The sequence below is a fragment of the Hipposideros armiger genome, unplaced genomic scaffold (genome assembly GCF_001890085.2).
Source record: "Hipposideros armiger isolate ML-2016 unplaced genomic scaffold, ASM189008v1 scaffold_240, whole genome shotgun sequence".
Lineage (NCBI taxonomy): Eukaryota > Metazoa > Chordata > Mammalia > Chiroptera > Hipposideridae > Hipposideros > Hipposideros armiger.
The window spans coordinates 1,419,739-1,425,617 of record NW_017731590.1 but is presented as its reverse complement, the minus strand read 5'-3'; the positions used below and the strand labels follow the sequence as shown (position 1 = coordinate 1,425,617).

The 5,879-nt window shown below is 45.2% G+C and overlaps 1 long non-coding RNA gene across 1 annotated transcript; it reads right to left on the bottom strand.

The window, feature by feature from the left end:
- Positions 1 to 466: 466 nt before the first annotated feature.
- LOC109389711 (uncharacterized) lies at positions 467 to 3,064 on the bottom strand. The gene is made up of 3 exons (XR_002125446.1): positions 2,789 to 3,064; positions 1,811 to 1,967; positions 467 to 1,175 (listed from the first exon to the last, which is right to left on the bottom strand). It is a non-coding gene; the product is annotated as an uncharacterized LOC109389711 (long non-coding RNA).
- Between the last annotated feature and the right edge of the window lie 2,815 nt (positions 3,065 to 5,879).

Genomic DNA, 5,879 nt, shown 5'->3' with positions numbered 1-5,879 from the left:
GTTGCTAACCTTTATTTGATATCAGAGGGATTATTCATTATGCATTTGTACCAACTGGACAAACAGTTAACCAATTTTACTATTTGGTAGTGCTGAAAAGGGCACATGAAAATGTTAGATGACCTGAACTTTTCACCAACAATTCTTGGCTCTTGCATCACGACAATGCACCAGTTCACATGGCATTCTCTGTGAGGGAGTTTTTAGCCAATAAACAAATAACTGGATTGGAACACCCTCCCTACTCAACTGATCTGGCCCCCAATGACTTCTTTCTTTACCTGAAGATAAAGGAATTATTAAAAGGAAGACATTTTGATGACATTCAGGACATCAAGGGTAATACAATGACAGCTCTGATGGCCATTTCAGAGAAAGAGTTCCAAAATTGCTTTGAAGGGTGGACTAGATGCTAGTGTCAGTGCATAACTTCCCAAAGAGGAGTACTTCAAAGGTGACCTTAGTGATATTCAGCAATGAAATATATAGCATTTTTTCTAGGATGAGTTTGCAAACTTAATTGTCTGACTGTCTGTGTGACCATGTCAAATGAGGCCATAAACTATAGTATCACCTTTCCTAAAGCCTTTTCTCAATTTATTCATTTATATAAATATACACAAAGATGATGGAATAACATTAAAATTCTAGGATGAAGATAATAATTTCAGAAGGGTAATATGACAGCTCAACATTTGAGGTAGGTCATATGTTCTTTGAACATTAACCCCATCACTTTATTATGACAGAACTAAGGTGTGGACCTGAGGATTAGAGAGGGGGGAAAGTTTGTACCTTAAAGCTTAGAATGTGAACTATATTTCTCCATATCTCTGTTAGCACCTAGAACAGAGTAGAACACATAAAATGCATTCCACAAATATGTGTTGGTTTCAACTGGTTTTCCCTCACAAAGCCCTCTTATCTTATTACCAACTGGTCCCCAAACGCTGACAATCCAAAGCCATCTGACTGACCTTAAATTTGATAACTTTATGGTGTTAGTTACACGATGGGATTTTTTCCGGCTAATGAATCTCCTGCGGCATCTGTTTCAAAATGGAAATCTATTATATTATTAGAAACACTCTCAGTGTGTAGAAGCTGGAGGTGAAACGCAGTTAAAGTCTGAGCTCTTGATAATGCACTGGCAAGCAGAAATATCATGGCTGGACCTAGTAGGAGAAAGAAGAAAGTGGGAAGCACACATTTACATCCAATGCCCCAACCCAAAGCCTTCTAGTGTTTTTACTCTCAGGCCTTTTGATATGTTTGGTTAGTCTCAGGTGTGAATGGCAGGTTTTCTGGGCAAGAATGCTGGTTTGATTTGGTGTGTAAGTAGGTAAAAAGAAGAAAAACCAATGAGCAATTGTTGTTCAATGGACGATTCCCTGAGTAATCCAGTCCACTGTAAAATGTTGCTATTACATGATACAGACCAGCAAAAAATTTAATGTACAAAAATATGTATTGTAAATAATGTTTATAACCAAATCAACAAAGCACTATCACTAAGTGAGATGCCAGGATTTGGCAGTAGCTCCTGAGAGCAAATTTTTCAGTGTAATGGTATCTGTTATGAAAAGATTTGGTTGTTTCAGTCATTAAATAAATATGTTATTCACACTTATAAAAGTATACATCAATTCATCCTTTGGCTTCCCCCATTGCACCCCTACCCGCCTTCTACCATCAATATTTCCCTAGGAAACATTGTAATAGTCTACCATTACTTAAGACCATAAACACCATCCTTTACCACATCTCCAACATGGCAAAACCACCCAGGTGTTCACTTCTCCGGCCTGACCTTTCTTGATAACTTTTTCAAGTTCCCCAAAGCCAGTGGGACCATCCTAAGTTGCGATGCAACAGAAGGCACCAGGATGTGTAGTCAGAAGATCTGTGCTCTCCATGACCTGGCTCCAGGTGACTCCCCTGAGCTTCCTGAACTGATGTTCCTTCTTCTGTAAAGAGAGAAGTTGAAGTCCTTCTTTGCAGAGGTGTTGTGAGAATTACATGAGACCTCATATGTAAAATTCTTAATATAGTAACCAAGTAGGTGCTTAATAAATTGATGTTAAATGTAGATGGAGAATTTTTTATGTAGAGAAAAATGTACCAGCTATGGTTTGTATCCTCAAGTCTTTATTTCCTCATCTTTAAAATGGGGATAAGGTATACCCTGTAAGTTAGTAAACATTAAATGAGGCAATAGTAAATAGTCATAGTAAGTGGTCTATATATGTATGTTATCATTTGTCTGTGAGAAGGGGATTAGTTAGAGAGAGTAGTTATCAAAACTTCCACTAACCCATCCTTCTATCCTAATCAGACATTCAAGCCTCTTTGGCTCTCTTTACCCTCTTCTAAGCCTCTAATCTTCAAGAAACAGAAAGCTGCGAGATGAAGTCTTGTAAGTTCGATTTCTTAGTATAAAAGACGGTTTTTCTTATTAGAAATAGGTGAAAGCTCCTTGAAGACACCTATAGTTTCTCACCTACACTATCTCATTTTAATTTTCACAAGAACGCTGTCAGACAGCAACCACTACCACTATTCCCCTTTTAAAGGATGAAGAAACGGAGACTCAGAAAGGTTAAGAAACTTGTCCAAGGCCACACAGCTACTCTTAATGAAACATGCAACAATCCAAGAGACTAGCCTGAGGAGACCCTCCTTTGGCACTGGAATCCCCCCTCCCCCCAACTCCGCACTCCCCACAAGCTCATTCTCAGTACCCTCAGGACTCTTGTTGCCAACAGACCCATAACTCTGGAGTTCATACCTCAGACTCAGGAGCTGAGAGATGGCTCTGGACAAAACCACAGGGCCCAGTTTTCCACGGAGCCACACTGCAGGCGTGTCTCCCTTTCTCCCTCCAGCTATCTGGATCTCGCCTGTAGGTGGCGCCCTGATTCGCTCAGGGGAACTTAAAGGGCGAGGACACGGGTCACCAGCTACCTCCCCTAAAGGCCAATAGTCCCCTGGCCCCGCAGAAGAACCTTGGTAATGTGGACGTGACCCCCCTCCACGCCGGATCGCTCATCCTCTCCCGACCCCGCCTCCCCTCCCACCTCGGGGCTGGCGCATTGCCGGAGCAGTGAGCCTGCGCTTCCCCCCCAGGTCGGGCTCGGAAGCCTGATCTCCAAGCGCTGTAGGCTGAGCCTGGGCGCTCCTGGGCGGCGCTTCGATCCCGGAGCCTTAGGCCTGTCCCCTCCGCTCCACAACACTCCCCCCTCCGACCCCGCACCACCTTTTGCCCGCCGCCGCTGTAGCAGGGATGGAAGGATGGGGGAGAGTGTGACCCTGTGAGGGCTGGGCTGGGCGGGGCAGCTTTAAAAACTTCTGAAAGGCCTCGTTCAAAGCCTCAAAGGACGGAAGGCGGTTTCCGCGAAGGGGCCTAAAAGGGGGCGGGGGTGCACCTGCAGGGCCAAGAGAGCGCGCTGCCTGGGAAGAGGGGTTGGTTACCCACTAGCCCTGAACCCCCCGCCCCGCACTCGCCGGCCCAGCCTTGGCCTCCTCCGCCCAAAGCCTTCCCCGCCTCAAGGGGAGCCTGGCAGCCCCTGTGGGGACGCTTGGCTTTCATCCTCCCCGCGGGTCGGCAGCGAGGCGGGGTGGGAGCTTCGGTAGCCCGCGGTCCCTGCAGGGTCTTCCTTCCCGCCGGCCCCTCCTTCAGAACCCGAGATTTCGCAGCAAAATTGAATTCCCGGATTTTTAATTCCAATCCACCCGGGTGGGAGCAGCCTGAGGATGTGGGCTTCGTGATGAAGGAAACATTCCCATTTCACATCCTACACTCCTAAATAAAACTCACTGGGAAGGGTGAGGAGGAAGGGAAAGCTGGAGGAGAGGCCCGCGCTAGGGGAGCCGTGGGGGTGGCAAGGATCGAGGGGTGGTGGATCGGATAGTGACCCCAGCGGAGTCGGGAGTTGCTGCTGTCGCTGAGAGCCCTGGTTGTGCCGTCTGGGGACAGATGGGAAGGCCCCCGGCCTCCGCTGGCTAGGGCAGCCCTTCCGTGGACTGAGAGCAGACGCGACCCTCGAGGGGCCCAGAGAGACGAACTAAAGTGATTTTCATTAGTACCTCATTATGAGAATCTTCATCCTTCAAAGTCCTTCCCATAGAGGTTTTTGAATGAATTAGGTAAATGATTTGCTCCATTTGTTGTTTCTGAAGACAATGTCTCGGATCTTCTGAAATTGAGCGCTTCAACCGGGAAGCAGACATGTGGAGGCTCCTAGAAGGGCTTCCACTACCTGCGGTCTCATTCTTTGGGGATGGCTGAGTGGGTTCGTGAGGACCCGTGGGGAACGGTAGAAGTGGAATTAAAAGAAACTGAGTAATTTAATTAAGGAAGAAAAATAGCCACTGAAAATAGAGTAGTTAAAAAATAAACTACGTGAAGTTTATTGTTGTGCTTGGAGTCTTTTTCCTTGATATGAGAAAGTAAAATACATGAGAGTTGGGAGGTTTTTTCCAATTAGCATTTATTATACTTTCTCAAGGCCTTGAAAGAATTATTTTAGTGAATTTTAAGAACAAAAGTTGCTGACATTACATAGGCAGCAAAAGTGTGACAGATCGGAAGACTCCAGAGGAGTTTAGTTGCAACATTAACTCTCAAATTTAATGTCAACTTTATTTTTTCTTAAAATAGGGTGGTGTTTTTATTAACTCATACTTCAGGAGGTAGGGAACACTGAGAAGGAACAAGACCAAAGGAAAAACACAGCAATGGAAACAGAAAGAGAGGTGAGATTAACTGTAACAGTCTGGTGTTCAACGAGTCCCAAGCCGGCGTCCTAATGCAGTACACATTTCTGGTAGCGTTAACTTCATCCGGAATATTGGTGGGCCTGGTCTCTAAGCACTGCCTAAGAAAGGACAGACTTAAGAAAAATGCTTCAGCCCTGATGAAAAGGGGGCCTAAGTAGACTGCGCTGCTTTTAAAAACGGCAGGTGTGCGCAGCATCCCCAGCGCCCAGTATCCCTAGCAATAGAGCTGGGCGGTGGTGGGTGAGAGAAACAGATGACCCGTTCGCGCTGTGACCTGAGTACCTTGCCCTGGCATTCTAGCAGACAAGGACTGGAATGTGGAAACTACCCTCCTCATTTTAGCAAAGCTAAGCAATCGGTCTCCTACAAACTTGCCCACTTTGCACTCTCAGTATAAAACATGAAAACATTTTATCCCTTAAGACTAAAATGTAGCCTTTAAACACTCCCAGCAGGGGTTGAAAGCATGTCAAGGGCGTAAAGGCAAGCTTGTGTTGCACACAGGGCAAGTGTAACTTATCAGTGTAAAGAGCAAGAAACTTTGTAAAAGTTAGAATCATCATTCAAAGAGATAGTTTGAGAAGGTGTTACAAAATATCCTGGTAACCAGAGAGGAGCAGAAATACTTGGGGGTGCTTTGGGTTTCCGAAGGGGGGTAATTGAGACTTGGTGCACTATAGTTTGAATGTTTTAAGGTTTACTGTAAGCAGTCCTTATCTTCACGACACTAGAAGGCTATACTTTCTGGGCAAAGTATTCTTAGTGATTTTCCCAGAGTTATGAGGTCTAAGACCTTTAAAGTTCTCTTGACCTGAAAAATCACAAAACTAGCAAACTCTGCAACTTTTCTCTTGAGTTTTTTATACAAAATACAAAAACCTTGAGCGCAAAATAATTAAGGTGGTGGTTTCTCCCAGAAAGAAACTCCACGGGGAGTTACTGGAGATGATGGCTGTGTTAGAGCCCATTTCATAGTGGTTGGGTGGGGGCGGAGGGTTAGATAACAAACGCGGCACAAATACACATCTTCATCAACCCGCACTGGCACCCACCCTGGGTCCATACACTGTCTGCTAAATAACAAGAGTTTCCCTCCTTCA